This window comes from Manis javanica, chromosome 16, assembly GCF_040802235.1.
Source record: "Manis javanica isolate MJ-LG chromosome 16, MJ_LKY, whole genome shotgun sequence".
In the NCBI taxonomy this organism is placed as follows: Eukaryota; Metazoa; Chordata; class Mammalia; order Pholidota; family Manidae; genus Manis; species Manis javanica.
The window spans coordinates 21,600,448-21,619,411 of NC_133171.1; the positions used below are offsets into that span (position 1 = coordinate 21,600,448).

Here is an 18,964-nt window from a genome sequence, read left to right on the forward strand (position 1 = left end):
CATGTTGCCAGCCTTTCCTAACAGCCTTGGTCCCTAGCTTCCCCCGCTTCCACTTGCTGCCTTCTCCTAAAGCCCCTGTCACAGATTCTAGATGTTTGTGATGACATCACCCCAGTCATGAATACAGACCTTTGTATTGCTCATTCTTGCTCATAGCAGGTCACTCCAAAACATAGTCCCTTAGCAGCCTGCTCATTCGTTAGTGCACAATGCTGCAGATTGGCGGTTCTCGCTGGACATTATTTAGCCATTCACGTCTGGCTAGTCTTGCCTAGACCCACTCCGTGTCTAGGTTCAGCTGGCCTTGCTCACATATATGGTTGCTGTGGCAACTGGGATTGTAACAGGAAAACTGAATTAAATCCCTGGGCTTGAAATTTAACACTAACTTCAATATGAAAATGAACCCAGGTAGCCCCAGAAGTTTGTAACCACTCACAGGTGGCAGTTTGTTCTGCCTGTTTCTGAGTCTCAGGGTCAGAGATAAGGCAGAAAGCTAATGTTGGGGGCCCACACCACCCTGTCCCGGGGACTGAGGAGGAGCCCATAAAAGAAACAGAAAGCAATTAAATCCATACAGGAATGTCTGCTTAGATACTTGCAAGTTGCTACTTTATGTATCTGTGAACACCACGGCCTCCACCCACCTCCATTTTTCCCTTTAAAAGTCCTAATTCCTTGTGCTTCTGGCAGACAGTGGTTCTTTAAGGCATTAGCCTGCCACTCCCTCATTTGCTGGAAAACTAATAAACTGTTCTTTCCTTCCTTCGAAACCTTGTCATTGTGTTCTGTGATTTCACTTTGGTGACAAGGACTGATTTTCAGTAACAGGGCCATCGACCACACGTCTCCAGTGTGGCACCAGCTAGCCAAGGCCTCTTTACATAGCTGCTGAGTTCCCAAGGCAGCAAGACAAAGTAAATTTCGATGTGTCATCACTTTTCAAGTCTCGGTGTCACACTTGCTACTTTCTCATTGGCCAAGCAAATCACCTGGCCAAAAGTCAGTGAGAGGTGAGTACCCAAGGTGCTGGGCATGAGGGGAACAGTTGAAACAATGTGTGACAGGTACTGATGCCTGAGCTTGGTTTTAGGGGTACATGAGACCTCACAAGTGGGGGGATTCACTGAAAGAAGAAGGAATATTATATTGAAAGCCATGGAGGAATAAACACAGTCTATTCTGAAAATGTGTTTTTTATCCTTTCTTCATGTTGCCACCATTCAAGCTTCAAAAATAGAACTTACTTGTCTAATGTTAAATTTGAATGCCAGCCAATTTGCTTACCCCACTGGGCGAAATCTTCAAAATCCCAAAGACAGCTGCAGAAAACTATAATTCATGTAGTTGACCCAATGTGCCCATCAAACTTCAGATTATTACCACTTTCTAAATATGATGAAATTTCAAGAGTTACTAACGAGCAACAAATAGTACAATGAATCATAATTTTTTCACTCAAAGACAATTCAAATAGGGTGTGACAGTGGGCAGTTGATGAAAACAAGCACATCGGTGGAATTCCTTGAGAAAACAGACTGGCTAAGTCAGATTTTATAGCTAAAGCCAGAAGGAAGGGGAACCAGTCACTAAGGGAAGTTTGCTGGTGACAGTAAACTTTGTGCAGAAAGTGGTTCAGCTAGTGGTTCCATACCTGCTCCGTGCTTAAGGGATATCACAACCCTCCATATTCTACTGTTCCCACTTGACATAAACATCTGCATTTAGACACATTTCATATTTAGATACAAGGGCCAGACAATTGTGCTGCCAGATCTGTTCTGTGCTAATGGCAAGGTGTCTGTCAGCATTTTACCTCTGTGGCCTAAATGCTGAAAATTATTATGCAGAGCAGCTGTAACCCAACTTCATGCCTGGCTCCCTCATGACCTATGTGGCACAATGAGTTTTCAGAAGAAGAATGACATACACTTCAAAATCAGTGAATTACTAAGCTGTTACATCTGGATAGTCTTGCAAAATTATAATTAATTTTTCAGCAAAGGTGTGTGAAGATTAACCTTAGAGTATTAGAGTTGAATTGGAAATTGAACATATGGTTAAATCTTTCATTTTAGCTCTACCCAGAGAGCTGAAAGAAGTCATCCCGGCCACAAAGCTGCAGAGTGGGGGGCTCCACCCCAGAGCACCCGTCGGGCTGGTGTTCTTTCTCCCACACCATCCTGCCTCTGATCCAAATAAAGTTTGTGGTACACATCAATGTTGCATAAATATTTCAATACGTTACTTAAATAGTGTTATCAGCCCAAGCTCTGGGTGCATAAGATGGAACAATGAACAATATAGTGTCTGCCTTCATCAAGCTATAGCCTAGTTGAAATAATCACACAGCTGATGATTTTGATATTTTGTAACTGTTTGTCCCTGAATTCATTCATTCAACAAATACTTCATAACACCTGATGTATGTCATCACTTTTCTAGGCACTGAGTAAATGTCAATGAATCTGAAAATAATTTCTGCTCTCATGGAGCTTATAATATTCATTTAAAAATACTTTTTCTTTATAAATATAATTTAGATACAAAACATTAAATTAATTAAACATAAAACAAAATATTAAAATAAATATTATATAAATATATACACATGCATATAAATATATGGCCTAGTGCAAAAGCAATTTTCTAGTAATCAGAAGATGTGACTTTTAATTTTGATTTTTGCCTGTAAATAACTCTATGACTTAAGAGAAGTTGTGTAGCTTTCCTGGGTCTCATTTTATACTAGTCTAAAAAGCAAGGGAAATAGACTAACCCCACAGCACCCGATTTGGCAGCCACACGACGGCCCTGACACCCACAGTCCTCCAGGAGCCCCAGATCCTTCCTGCAAGGAACGACCTTAGGGGCCAGGATCTGGGCCTTCCAATGCTGTTTCCTCCCCTTCTGCGGGGAGCTCTGGTCTCTCTCCTCAGCAGCACCTGTCTTCTCCCAATCTTCTCAGTCACGCCTGCTGCTTCTATTCTTTCACCTGGTTTACCTGCTCCCGGCATCTGCGATCCACGGTTGTTCCACCAGGCAGCCCTCATCCGCCTCGCCCTTTTTTTCCAGAGCCAAATAGATACATGTTAATCTTACTCTTTTCATCTTTCCTTCTGGGCCCTGAAAAAGGGTCCTCTACTTTGTATATGTGTGGCGAGCAGGGGTAGGGGTAAGACGGGGGTGATTTATTTCATTTCACACTTTTATGTTACCAGTTCTAACATCAAATCAGTCTACCAGCTGGAGTGCGATATTCTTCCAAAAGCCCCCTTAGCCCCTTTTTCTTGTCACTAGTTTCTGGACTAAATCTTTTTATTTCCCTTTAACTTGAAGTGTATTCATCAAATCATCCGTGGGCGTCGTGCCTGCTTGACCCCGATGATAAGGGGGTGGTCAGGAATCAGCGTGCAGGAGCCCTGATCGGAGGGGCCACCAGAGCAGTGTGCCTGCTTTCTCTCAGTGACAGATGCAGGGACACTCAAGACAACGGCTTCTCTGTTTACACTTATGTTTGGAAATTTTCATGATAAAAAGTTAAACCGAAAAACACCCAAAATGCCAAGAAGCCATTTTATAGGTTCACCTCAGTTTGTTATCAGCATCTTTTGCTGAGCAACACTGGTCTCACCATTAGTCAGAAGGTCAATTAAATATGTTTCTTTTTTCACAGAGAACATCTATAGGATTCTGTGTCTTAAATACCCGCAAATAAATTGTTTCCTCCTTTCAAAAGGGATTTTAAATATCACCTTTATGTATTTTATGTAGCCATGGAAGGCTGGTCTTAACTGAAGGATGTACTGCTCCCCTATGTGTGAAACACCCCAAATCATGGCCTACCCTACAGGGCCTATCGCCCCTTCTTTGTGTAGTGCCCTGTGCCCAAGCCGCCCTGATTCTACAGCCTGTCCATCCCCAGAGCCACGCTGTCCAAGGAGTCACAGCACTAGCCTCTGCACAGACCCACCAACCGCAGCTCATTCCCACCTTCCTCATTGCATGTGTCCCTCCTTCAAGCGAAACTGATTTGACCCTCATAGCAAAACAATGTCCTGATGTATGTAAATTAGTTTCTCCCTTAGGAAATTCTCATTTATGATATTAATTTGCATTGTAAACATTTTCTTCCTTGATGATTCCAAGGAAAATAAGAGCATAGTAAGACTTGAATGCTTGTAAGTCTGAAATCAGCCAGGTTCAAAATAATAAACGGAAATGTGCATAACAGTCTGTCCATTCCAGCCTGATTAATTCCAGATTCCCTGCAATCAGGGTAACTTTTCTCTTGGAAGCACTCTGGAAAAGAGTTGTGCATACCAAGTGAGACATATAAATGAATAATTGTCTCATGAAGCATTAAAATTTACTTAGAAGATATTCTCTGGACAGCTCATGTTTGCTGTCTTAAACCAGGTTGTTCTAGTAGGTTCTACTAATTACAGTGCTCCCCCCCGCCGCAGGGCACATTTAGTCCAAACGTGAATATTCTAAATATAATTATCCTTGGAAGGCTATTGCATATTAATGGTTGCAACAACCTGGGAACATTCCCAGTGGAATAGCTCCAGGTTTCTCATTTACCTGCTCAGAGTTCCATACTTTTCTTTTCCTTTTACAGATGTTCTTTGAAAACCCATGCTGGAATGCTTTTTGTTGCTCAATAAGAATTTAAATATTTTATATTTTAATAAGAATTTGTCAGGGAAGGGAGCCAAGATGGTGGCGTGAATAGAGCAGCGGAAATCTCCTCCCAAAACCACATATATCTATGAAAATATAACAAAGACAACTCTTCCTAGAAAAAAGACCAGAGGACACAGGACAACATCCAGACCACATCCACACCTGCGAGAACCCAGTGCCTTTCGAAGGGGCAGCCCGAGCCAGGCCATGCCCACAGCAACAGTGGAGATAAACTCCATAGCAGCTGGGCAGGAAGCAGAAGCCCTGTCTGCACGCAGCTGCCCAGCACAAGCCACTAGAGGTTGCTGTTCTCCCAGGAGAGGAAGGACACAAACCAACAAGAAGGGAAGTTCTTCCAGCCATCACTCGTCCCAGCTCTGCAAACTATTCCTATCACCATGAAAAGACAAAATTACAGGCAAACCAAGATCACAGAGACACCAGAGAAGGAGACAGACCTAACCAGTCTTCCTGACAAAGAATTCAAAGTAAAAATCATAAACATGCTGACAGAGATGAAGAGAAATATGCAAGAGAAATGGGATGAAGTCTGGAGGGAGATCACAGATGCCAGAAAGGAGATTACAGAAATGAAACAAACTCTGGAAGGATTTATAAGCAGTATGGATAAGATGCAAGAGGCCATTGATGGAATTGAAACCAGAGAACAGAAACGCATAGAAGCTGACATAGAGAGAGATAAAAGGATCTCCAGGAATGAAACAATATTAAGAGAACTGTGTGACCAATCCAAAAGGAACAATATCTGTATTATAGGGGTACCAGAAGAAGAAGAGAGAGGAAAAGGGATGGAAAGAATCTTGGAAGAAATAATTGCTGAAAACTTCCCCAAACTGGGGGAGGAAATAATCGAACAGACCACAGAAATACACAGAACCCCCAACAGGAAGGATCCAAGGAGGACAACACCAAGACACATAATAATTAAAATGGCAAGGATCAAGGACAAGGAAAGAGTTTTAAAGGCAGCTAGAGAGAAAAAGGTCACCTATAAAGGAAAACCCATCAGGCTAACAACAGACTTCTTGACAGAAACCCTACAGGCCAGAAGAGAATGGCATGATATATTTAATGCAATGAAACAGAAGGGCCTTGAACCAAGGATACTGTATCCAGCACGACTATCATTTCAATATGATGGCTGGATTAAACAATTCCCAGACAAGCAAAAGCTGAGGGAATTTGCTTCCCACAAACCACCTCTACAGGGCATCTTACAGGGACTGCTCTAGATGGGAGCACTCCTAGAAAGAGCACAGAACAAAACACCAAACATATGAAGAATGGAGGAGGAGGAATAAGAAGGGAGAGAAGAAAAGAATCTCCACACAGTGTATATAACAACTCAATAAGCGAGCTAAGTGAGGCAGTAAGATACTAAAGAGGCTAACCTTGAACCTTTGGTAACCACGAATCTAAAGCCTGCAATGGCAATAAGTACACATCTCTCAATAGTCACCCTAAATGTAAATGGACTGAATGCACCAATCAAAAGACACAGAGTAATAGAATGGATAAAAACCCATCTATATGCTGCTTACAAGAAACTCACCTAAAACCCAAAGACATGCACAGACTAAAAGTGAAGGGATGGAAAAGCATATTTCAGGCAAACAACAGCGAGAAGAAAGCAGGGATTGCAGTACTAATATCAGACAAAATAGACTTCAAAACAAAGAAAGTAACAAGAGATAAAGAAGGACACTACATAATGATAAAGGGCTCAGTCCAACAAGAGGATATAACCATTCTAAATATATATGCACCTAACACAGGAGCACCAGCATATGTGAAACAAATACTAACAGAACTAAAGGAGGAAATAGACTGCAATGCATTCATTTTAGGAGATTTCAACACACCACTCACCCCAAAGGATAGATTCGCGGGGCAGAAAATAAATAAGGACACGGAAGCACTGAACAACACAGTAGAGCAGATGGACCTAATAGACATCTATAGAACTCTACATCCAAAAGCAACAGGATAGACATTCTTCTCAAGTGCACATGGAACATTCTCCAGAATAGACCACATACTAGCTCACAAAAAGAGCCTCAGCAAAATCCAAAATATTGAAATTCTACCAACCAATTTTTCAGACCACAAAGGTATAAAACTAGAAATAAATTCTACAAAGAAAACAAAAAGGCTCACAAACACATGGAGGCTTAACAACATGCTACTAAATAATCAATGGATCAACGAACAAATTAAAATAGAGATCAAGGAATATATAGAAACAAATGAGAACAATAACACAAAGCCCCAACTTCTGTGGGATGCAGCGAAAGCAGTCATAAGAGGAAAGTATATAGCGATCCAGGCACACTGGAAGAAGGAAGAACAATACCAAATGAATGGTCTAACATCACAATTATCGAAATTAGAAAAAGAAGAACAAATGAGGCCTAAAGTCAGCAGAAGGAGGGCCATAATAAAGATCAGAGAAGAAATAAACAAAATTGATAAGAATAAAACAATAGCAGAAATCAATGAAACCAAGAGCTGGTTCTTTGAGAAAATAAACAAAATAGATAAGCCTCTAGCCAAACTTATTAAGAGAAAAAGAGAATCAACACAAATCAACAGAATCAGAAATGAGAACGGAAAAATCACGACAGACTCCACAGAAATACAAAGAATTATTAAAGACTACTATGAAAACCTATATGCCAACAAGCTGGAAAACCTAGAAGAAATGGACAACTTCCTAGATAAATACAACCTTCCAAGACTGAACAAGGAAGAAACACAAAAGTTAAACAAACCAATTATGAGCAAAGAAATTGAAATGGTAATCAAAAAATTACCCAGGAACAAAACACCCGGGCCGGATGGATTTACCTTGGAATTTTATCAGACACACAGAGAAGACATAATACCCATTCTCCTTAAAGTTTTCCAAAAAATAGAAGAGGAGGGAATACTCCCAAACTCATTCTATCAAGCCAACATCACCCTAATACCAAAACCAGGCAAAGACCCCACCAAAAAAGAAAACTACAGACCAATATCCCTGATGAACAGAGATGCAAAAATACTTAATAAAGCATTAGCAAACCGAATTCAAAAGTATATCAAAAGGATCATACACCATGACCAAGTGGGATTCATCCCAGGGAAGCAAGGATGGTACAACATTTGAAAATTCATCAACATCATCCACCACATCAACAAAAAGAAAGACAAAAACCACATGATCATCTCCATAGATGCTGAAAAAGCATTTGACAAAATTCAACATCCATTCATGATAAAAACTCTCAGCAAAATGGGAATACAGGGCAAGTACCTCAACATAATAAAGGCCATATATGACAAACCCACAGCCAGCATTATACTGAACAGCGAGAAGCTGAAAGCATTTCCACTGAGATTGGGAACCAGACAGGGATGCCCACTCTCCCCACTGTTATTTAACATAGTACTGGAGGTCCTAGCCATGGCAATTAGACAAAACAAAGAGATACAAGGAATCCAGATTGGTAAAGAAGAAGTTAAACTGTCACTATTTGCAGACGACATGATATTGTACATAAAAAACCCTAAAGACTCCACTCCAAAACTACTAGAACTGATATCAGAATACAGTAGAGTTGCAGGATACAAAATTAACACACAGAAATCTGTAGCTTTCCTATACACTAACAATGAACCAATAGAAAGAGAAATCTGGAAAACAATTCCATTCACAATTGCATCAAAAAGAATAAAATACCTAGGAATAAATCTAACCAAAGAAGTGAATGACCTATACTCTGAAAACTACAAGTCACTCTTAAGAGAAATTAAAGGGGACACTAACAAATGGAAACTCATCCCATGCTCTTGGCTAGGAAGACTTAATATTGTCAAAATGGCCATCCTGCCCAAAGCAGTATACAGATTTGATGCAATCCCTATTAAATTACCAGCAACATTCTTCAATGAACTGGAACAAATAATTCAAAAATTCATATGGAAACACCAAAGACCTCGAATAGCCAAAGCAATCCTGAGAAAGAAGAATAAAGTAGGGGGGATCTCGCTCCCCAACTTCAAGCTCTACTATAAAGCCATAGTAATCAAGACAATTTGGTACTGGCACAAGAACAGAGCCACAGACCAGTGGAACAGACTAGAAACTCCAGACATTAATCCAAACATATATGGTCAATTAATATTTGATAAAGGAGCCATGGACATACAATGGGGAAATGACAGTCTCTTCAACAGATGGTGCTGGCAAAACTGGACAGCTACATGTAGGAGAATGAAATTGGACCATTGTCTAACCCCATATACAAAAGTAAACTCAAAATGGATCAAAGACCTGAATGTAAGTCATGAAACCATTAAACTCTTGGAAAAAAACATAGGCAAAAACTTCTTAGACATAAACATGAGTGACCTCTTCTTGAACATATCTCCCCGGGCAAGGAAAACAACAGCAAAAATGAACAAGTGGGACTGTATTAAGCTGAAAAGCTTCTGTACAGCAAAAGACACCATCAATAGAAGAAAAAGGAACCCTACAGTATGGGAGAATATATTTGTAAATGACAGATCCAATAAAGGCTTGACATCCAAAATATATAAAGAGCTCACAAGCCTCAACAAACAAAAATCAAATAATCCAATTAAAAAATGGGCAGAGGAACTGAACAGACAGTTCTCCAAAGAAGAAATTCAGATGGCCAACAGACACATGAAAAGATGCTCCACATCGCTAGTTATCAGAGAAATGCAAATTAAAACTACAATGAGGTATCACCTCACACCAGTAAGGATAGCTGCCATCCAAAAGACAAACAACAACAAATGTTGGCGAGGCTGTGAAGAAAGGGGAACCCTCTTACACTGCTGGTGGGAATGTAAATTAGTTCAAACATTGTGGAAAGCAGTATGGAGGTTCATCAAAATGCTCAAAACAGACTTACCATTTGACCCAGGAATTCTACTCCTGGGAATTTACCCTAAAAATGCAGCAATCAAGTTTGAGAAAGACAGATGCACCCCTATGTTTATCGCAGCACTATTTACAATAGCCAAGAATTGGAAGCAACCTAAATGTCCATCTGTAGATGAATGGATAAAGAAGATGTGGTACATATACACAATGGAATACTACTCAGCCATAAGAAGAGGGAAAATCCTACCATTTGTAGCAACATGGATGGAGCTGGAGGGTATTATGCTCAGTGAAATAAGCCAAGCGGAGAAAGAGAAATACCAAATGATTTCACTCATCTGTGGAGTATAAGAACAAAGGAAAAACTGTAGGAACAAGACAGCAGCAGAATCACAGAACCCAAGAATGGACTAACAGTTACCAAAGGCAAAGGGACTGGGGAGGATGGGTGGGCAGGGAGGGATAAGGGGGGGGGGAGAAGAAGAGGGGTATTAAGATTAGCATGCATGGGGGGGTGGGGAGAAAGGGGAGGGCTGTACAACACAGAGAAGACAAGTAGTGATTCTACAACATTTTGCTATGCTGATGGACAGTGACTGTAAAGGGGTTTATATGGGGGGACCTGGTATAGGGGAGAGCCTAGTAAACATAATATTCTTCATGTAAGTGTAGATTAAAGAGAACAAAAAAAAAGAAAGAAAAGGGGGATTACTCCCTGATAAGATAAAACTAACTGTAAATCAACGATTAATGCATGCTTTAAATATCCTTAATTTTGATCACTTAAAGGGTGTCAGATGATCGGCTATGGAGGTACATTTTTCTGATAATATTCCTTTCTCTTAAAAAAAAAAGCAGTTCCTGTGTGGTGACCTCCAATGAGTTCTACACAATGGTATAAAGGGCATATCAAAGTGTGGGCAAAGGGTCTGTTTCTGTTTATACAGAGGATCAAAGCCTAATTTGGCTACGCAGAAAATGAACTAAGATACGATATGAAGAAGAACTTCCAACATCAGCATCCTCTGGAAGAGTCATTCCAGAAGATGATCATCAAAAAACTTCAACAAGGATCCTGGCACTGCTACAGCTGTAGATGCACTCATCCCACCGGTTCCTGGACTTGCCATGGGAATGAAGAAGGAGATATCTAAGTTGGCCTGTGCTTTCAGTAAAACAACAAATTTGACTGGATCTATACTGTTGGAACTCAACCAAGAATTAGGAGAAGTGCAAGTTGTAGTGCTCCAAAATCTTACAACTACAGACTATTTACTGTTAAAAGAACATATGGGATGTGAACAGTTCCCAGGAATGGGTTGTTTTAATTTGTCTGATTTCTCTCAGATTGTTCAAGTACAGTTGGACAATATCCATCATATCATAGACAAATTCTCACAAATGCCTAGGGTGCCTAACTGGTTTTCTTGGCTTCACTGGAGATGGCTGGTAATTATAGATCTGCTTTGGTTATGTAACTGTATTCCTATTATGTTAATGTGTGTGTGCAATTTAATTAGTAGTTTAAAACCTATACATGCTTAAGTTACTCTACAAGAAGATATGTCAAAGAAATAATCAATCCTCCCATGTTTTCTTCCATCTGCTACCTCTATAGCTTTTCTTCTTCCTTCCTAATTACAACCCTTAAATAGAATTCATGCCTCATATCGAATTTACTGAGTATCATAATTCTTCCAAGTGGTAAAGATACCTCAAGACAGATGCTGGCATAGAAGCCACAGGGCATAAATCTGCAAAGAAGTAAAAAGCTAACCTTTTCAAACAATATGGCTTCTCTCTCACTTACCAACTTTACATCTCCCTGTATGGCCCCGGAAGATGACTGGTTAGCCAGAGACGGGTAAGATTCCTCAAGGGAGGAACAACCTAAGACAGGCACAGTTGCAGGGGGGCCATCAGGTGAGAAATTGGGGATCAACAGAGGAAAGTCTTAGAACCTCACCCCCCTGTTTTGAGAGAAATCTTCTGCATCCGTGGATGTTTTACTGCCTTTGTCTAGCTTGGATTAACACATAGTCTACAGGGACACACCTGATCATCTACATTTGCTCTCTTACAACACTAAACTATGTTTTCTACCTTTATCTTGCATCTACCTACCACTTCAGCATTTTATTAAAAATAATAATAATAATAATAATAATAATAATAAAGGGATAAATGTGGGATCCACATATAAATCAAGTATAAAAATCAAACGAGTATTCATATTTGACCTGATTGTTTATAGTTCATGATGCGTGATCAAAACCAAAAGTTTCTGTGATGACTGCCCTTGCACTGTTCACCGTGTAAGAACTTATTCACTATGTAAGAATTTGTTCACCATGTAAGAACTTGTTCCTTATGCTTCAGAAGATTGGAGACTGACGAGAATTAGGCTGGGGGTGTATTAATGATTGTGCATTGAGCACTGACTCCCCCATACAGAATGTTATTGTTGTTAACAACCATTTGATCAATAAATACGAGAGATGCCCTCTCAAAAAAAAAAAAAGAATTTGTCATGAAAATAAATTACAGATAGGTCTTAATTTTAATAAAAGTTTAAACATTACCCATAATTAAAATTCTGTTTCTTTTCCCAATCATCTTATTTATCATGTTAGTTTTGAAATGATCTAAAGTATTACTTTAAAAACATATAAATTCCAGATATTCTTTATATCTACTGATTGAAATAAAAAATTTATCATTTTTTAAAATCTAAGTTTGTTGAAAGGTATATGATGGGGAGGAAGAAATTTCCTCTACCCTTTGAGCTTCTTCTAGCTAGTCTAAGAATCAAATTGACAGGAGACGGATTAGTGGAGAAAAAACCCAAAGTTTAATCACATAGGTACGTACTAGGAAGCCATAGACATGGGTCCCAGAGATGGCTGAGGAGAGTGGGGTGTGTCATCGGGAACCCAGCAGAAAGGGCACGGTTCCCAGACTTCAGACGAGAAGAGAAGCAATTCACAGGAGTTTCATGAAAGAGTAAATGCTTTGTAAATGAAATACTTGATGGGCCACCAAGGCAAAATGGGGCCCAGAGGGGAATTTTAACAGACTTACCCACATCTCTCCCACTGTACCACCCCTAGTTCACACTATAGCGTAGCTGCTGTGGTCAGAGCTCTCTTCCTGGAGCACATCCTCCATCTAAATTCTTTCTGTTCAGTTGCTTGTGGGGGACTTGGGGGTGGGCTGGGGGTGAGGGTTGTCGGGGGAGAGGTCCAAGTTTCTTTCTAACTCTTTTGGGCCTTGACTGTTCTCAGCATGTCACAAGGGCACATCTTGGGGCAGCCTATCGCAGGTCCCTGCGATATCTTCATCTGGAGCTGACTTGTGTAGATGCTGCCTCTGGACGTGGAATTTCCCAGGGCCTCCTTCTGAACGGAGTCCTTCTGCCTGTGACGGTTTGGGCTGCAGTGTTTCCCTCCTCCGTTTGCTTCTTCAGTTTGGTCTGATTTAGTTTCTGTCTTCCAGAATTTTTTCAAACCTTTGGTCAACTGCTATCTCCATTCCATGCCCCCTTCCCTTAACAGTATGTTTTTAAGTCTAAAAGTTTTTACAATTTATTTAATGGCTTTTCTGTTATTTCACTGGGACCGAGGGAGGCAGGGAGTTAGACATGTGAGTTCAGTCCACCACTTGCCACAACTAGGATAATTTCTCCTATTTGGCCATTGCTTGATTTCAGTCAAGCAATTTATTATGAGCCTGATGTTTTACTAACTGGCTTAGTTAGTTTAGATGTTAATAAAAAAGAAAGATGCAGGATCATGTCAATATTTGTTCAGATGCTAGGACCTGAGCCTCATTCTTACTCTTTGTCTCTGTCCTGTACTATACCCCTGCCTCCTCATCATTTCTTCTGTTACATCCACTCTTGCCCTAATCACCTATTATGGGCTTCCAGAAACCCACTCTGCAAAAATTGAAGAGAAATTGAGGAGTCATTATGTCCTGCTCTTACTTAAATTACATTTGTGAAGTATTTTTCAGTGCATATCTGTGCTGGCCTGTCCAGGTGCTAGGCAGACAGCAGAGGATGAAACAGACGTACCCCTACTGTGGTGGTGTTTCTACCCCAGAAGTCGGGGTCCTGCGGTAGCTGTGGGATCATGGCCATTGGCTCAGCACAGATGGCAAACCCTAATGCTGCCAGCTTAGAAAACAGAGCATCAAATCTCCTGGCTGGCTTATTAACACGCCAAACTTCTAACCAGTTACTAGGGAGTCAGAATCTCTCTGTTGATAAATCAGGGGATATTTAATAATGACAATAATTACACTTAAAGGAACAAACAAATACTATAATTCAATTCTTAATGTTTGAAAGAAACACCAAAGTCCTATAAAAGAGCAAAAATGGTTTAAATAAACTATGACATATAAATGTAAAATGGAATTATGAGACTATCATAAATATTTCTGAAGATTTTTTGAGATGAGAAAACTATTACTTAGTGAAAAATCACAATATAAAATTACATATATAGTTGGCTCTATGTTAACGGAATTGTCTCAGCTCAGGGAGATGTTAATGAAAATAGCATTATATATTTTTTTTCCCATCACTGATTCCAATGGAGCTCTGCTGAATTCCAGATTAACATCTTGGACACATTCCATAATATTCTCTTTATCTTCAGGTTGTGAAGCACAGTCCAGTTTTAAAACTCCAGTCTCATTTCTCATTCAATCTCTTTCCTTCCCCCAAAAAAGTAGAATCTAGAACTCTGAGAATGACAGAAAGGGGCGGCCTCCCTGTCTCACCTGGATACCTGGTGGCCTCCCAGTTCTGAGATAACGGGTCTCTGGGTTGGTGGGGGGCACTGTTGTCTGTGGTTCCCCTGTTCTGTCTGTCACCCATGCCCCAGAGCAGGAGCTGGTGTCCAAGCAGGTGCGTCTGTTCCGGGTGGCAGTGTGCCTCTCCCAGAACCCCTTGTCACTGAGGAGAGCTGCCGACTACACTGTACTGCATCCCCCGTGGCTCCCAGGCTCTCCTGTGAGCTGTATCCTCCATCCTCAGCCTGTGCACAACCCCCTGGTCTCTGCTGCTCCTCCAAATCCTCCTTCACCTGACCACAAAAGGTGGGTGTCCTTGCCGTGTCCTCCAAGATCATGGCAATCCACACCGTGGCAGCACCCTCATCTTCTCAGACACCCTGTGTCTTTGAGCCCACTGGCAGCAGCTTCTCTATTCCCACTCAGAAATGCCTGCAGTAGAAGTGGAGTTCATCCCCACAGATGTGCCAGGAAGGGAAAGCTCTCCTAAGATCTTTCTCAGATGCTTTTCCCACAGCAGCACAAAGTTACAAAGGAGCTGTGACTTAACAGCACTGGTCAGGGACAGCAGCCAGGCCCCTTCTTCCAGGCACCTTGTATGTCTCCATCAATTATTCTCTGGGATGTCCCCTTTGGTGACATGAAGGTGAAGAGAGGAATTGCCTAGGTTGTTGATTGATGGTGGTGAGGTTGGTTCTGCGTTTTTTAATAAGCCCTGGTGGAAGGTTTTGAGCCCTAATCATTGGTGGCTCTTTAGAGAATGACCTCAGCTTTAGGCAGTAGCCACAATTCTGGGACATCAAAAGAAATTCCATGCAATATTCCACTTAGCAGGAAGTGGGAAGGGGAAGACTAGAGACTCTATCAAATTTAACATTTTTTTCACTCCACTATTTGTACCATTTAATGTGTATTGTCTGAAAAAAAGAGTCTTCTTAATTCATCCAACTATCCCCCTTTTTCTAGGCCAGGTAGGAGTCAACCTGGCCCCTGATCCCATTTATTAACTTTGGTGTTAGAAACTGGACCCAGGGATGTGAAATTACCATTCTGTTCTTCCATCCTGCTACCCAGTCCATATACCACGACCTCAGCCCCACTCTGGTCCTGCAGCTGTGCCGTGGAGAAGCAGAGCTCGGTGGCTCCAAACCGGATAAAGGCTCATGCTTCTTGCTGCCTTATTCCTTGCCGGAGCCTGACAAGACAGCCCTGTTCTTGTCTCAGCATCCATACACTGAATTGCAAGGCTGATACCCACCCACAGCTCCGACTTACGGCAGGTCCTGCTTTGCCTCACCTGTTAGGAGGGCAGCCTAGGCGTGTCAGCTTCACTACGCTCTACTGTCACCCATCACGAGCTTCTACCTCTGTCAATTGCTAAACTTATTTCACCAAAGATAATAGCAGCCATAAACTGCAATATTTTTAAAATTGTGGTAAATTAGGTATATATAAAATTGACTGTTTTAACTGTTTTTAAATGCACAATTCAGTGGCATTAAGTACATTCAAAATAATTGTATGACCATCACCACTGTCCACCTCCAGAATGCTTTTGTCATCCCAAACAAAAATTCTGTATCCATTGGGCAATAACTTGTATCCGCACTCTCCCCCCTCTCTGTTGCCTGTGTTTTATTTCCTATGAGTCTGCCTATTGTGGATGTTTCATGTAATATGAACTTATTTTCCCAAGATTTATTTGCCTCTGGATACATTGATCATTAAGTAACCAGACTTTTGAAGCAGGACAATGAGAGGTATTAGTTAACTCAGAGTTTGCAAGTACATGTTTCCCCTCTCAGCCAGATAAGGGACAGGACATGGCTGTTAGCCACAGCATCACTTAGAGTACTGAGTTTCCCAAGACTACTATCTTCACGGTTTTGCTGTTTGTATTATTATAATATTGACCATATCACCTTTTTAATATAAGGAAGCTTTGCATCACTGGAAAGTCAGGATCATTTATAAATGAAACTATGAAGACAGAAAGAATTTAAAGATAGTTATTTTAGCTAGAAACTATTGCAATCCAAGTTTTTTGCATGCAAAAAGCCTGCTTGGTTGTTTTGTTAAAAAATGATTTGCAAGTATTGGCAAGGTGCTAAACATTATCACCAGGCTGAGATGCTTTCTTTCCTTAATTCAGAAAGATTTGAAGACAGTTGTTGATATCTATAGGTCACTAAAGGGACTTTAAGTACTAGAGGGTTAGGTGGTCAAACTTTGGGCAGCACCATTGTGTAAATGTTTGACAGTCTCTGTGGTGTTTTCTCTTGTGGTGTGTGGGTCCCTCACTCACTGCTTGGCCTGATACAAGTTACTGCTATGCATGTAGTGAGAAGGAACTCTAATTTCATTATTTGTTTTCCTTTGGAATAATATTTCTGAAACTTTCCTATTGATTTAATTACCAAGAGAAGTTTTCAAGTGCTGAGATCCAAGAAGATTGTTTGAATTTACAAAGGCATAAGAGGACAATAAATAAGAAAGAAAAAAAAGCATATTAATTCCTTTTTTAGTAATTCAAGATTATTGAGTCTGAAAGTATAGGCGAGGGAGTCACCTGAGCAGTAAAGCATGCATCGTTCAAGAGGATTAAAGTTTAAGTCTCTGCAAAGCAGCTTATTTTGTCCATCACTGCGGACACAAAAGGACAGCTGAAGTGCAGGCACGTGACATCACAAGCAGGAGGAGGGGCACAGTGGGCGGGGACACAGGGGGAGGATGGGGGGAGGATTGGGGGAGGCAGGATTGGGGGAGGGGACCTGGCAACTGCGTAAAGCCGGCTCTCTGGGGAAAGTCCTGATTTGCAGCATTTGATGATTTCTGTCGTGCACATGCTTTCATCATGGCTGATTTCCAGGCACCAAGGCGAAATCGGTGCTGACTGGCTTGCAAATTTCTGAAAATGTGGCAACTGGCCCTTGTGAAGCAGTGTGACCGAGCTGCAGCAGATCAGCGCCGGCTGCGGCACCACCTCGCTGTGGGACTCAGTGCCTCGCCGGCCTCGGTTTCCACTTCAGATGAAGGGGTTGCAGACCTGCTGAAATGTGGCTGTGGAAGTGCTGTGCGGGTTGCCCTGGTGGTTTGAAAGCAGATTCTTGGGGGCTTCTGGACAGGGCACTGGAGATGCTGAACCACTGAGGTTCTGCCTCCTCGCATGTCCTGCACCTCTGCAGGGCCAGCGGTTTAGATTTCTGTGTCAGGTACTGCTTGAAGAGAAGCTTCTGCTACCAAGGGAAAAGGTCAGAAAGCCTCCTGAATAATTGACTAAAGACCCCTATCATTTATAAAAAGTGATGAACCTAGGAAACTAAAAATGTGAGTCAGACACCAATATGCTGATGTCTGGGGATAGCAGTGGATGCACAATAGTGCTTTTTGTTTCTTGGTTAAATTTTAAATGCTGGCTGAAAGAGTCAATCATACCTGAGTGGATTTGTGTCCATGGAATCACAGACTCCTTAAAATTCTAAGAGTCTTTGAGATGATTACCTCCAAAGGTTTTCAGATATACTCAAAGGGTTCATTAGAATCCCATCAGATGATGCCTGTGTGTGTGCACATGTGTGATTGAACACATGTGCACATGAGACACGTTGTGACCCACTTTGCCCCTCCTGTCTGCTGCCATGCCCCTTTCAACAGAGAAGTATCCCCTATGTTTTAAATGTCCTTCCTGTGTTTTAATGTTGGGCTTCCATACAAGATTTCTTTTGAGGAAAGGGCTCACTGAGGGAGAGGAGGGAAAGACGTAAAGATGACTAATCAATGCAGTTTGCTTTGTTTAACAAACTAGAAACCAAGCTGTAAGGAAGAGAGTGCCCTGTCCACATCTCCACAACCAGTAAGAGGCAGAGCCATGTCCACAATTCAGGCCTCTAGCTTTCCCTTCTCAGAAGCTGGCTATTCCTGTAATATGCCTATAGGGTGGGTAAATGACCTAACCCTATATTGTCCAATATGGTAGCCACAACCCACATGGCTATTGGGTACTTGAAATGTGGCAGGTCTGAACTGAGATGTGTTGCAACTGTAAAGTATATACTAAGTGTCAAATTCTTAGTACAAAAAAAGTAAAATATCTCATTGATAATTTAAAAATGATTACATATTAAAGTGATATTTTTGATATATTATATGAAATAAAATATAATAATTTCACTTTTTAAAACTTACTTTTATGTGACTACTAGACAACTGAACATAAAATATGTGGTTCGTGTCACATCGCTATTGGACAGATATGATTTACCTTACCTCACCTAGCATAGGTGGGAAGTACCTGTCCTTCCCATTCTCAGGGGCGTTGCAAATCGGTGAGGTGATCTGAGAAAGTGCTGCACAAAACGCCGTGCAAGATGGGATCATACCCAGGCGGTTAGTGCTTCTTTGGTTGCCTGCTGTGTCAGCTCAGCAGCAGCTTTGGGGGAATGGCTGCCCCTTATGGGGCGGTTGGGGAAACAGGTAGGGTGGCTGTGCGGGCTGCACACGGAGCGAGGAGCACAGCACACAGCTTCTCCCTCTGCGTGCCCTGACGCGGCAGCTCCCTGG

General features: G+C 41.4%; 1 long non-coding RNA gene across 2 annotated transcripts in view; it reads right to left on the reverse strand.

Moving 5' to 3' along the window:
* Positions 1-18,964, reverse strand: part of LOC118970157 (uncharacterized) — a 34,068-nt gene that overhangs the window by 8,764 nt on the left and 6,340 nt on the right. For both annotated transcript variants that reach the window (XR_012126304.1, XR_012126305.1), the window contains exons 2-3: positions 1,288-1,389; positions 130-332 (exon numbers count right to left, since the gene is read on the reverse strand). This is a non-coding gene — a long non-coding RNA (uncharacterized lncRNA). The remainder of the gene's footprint in view (positions 1-129; positions 333-1,287; positions 1,390-18,964) is intronic.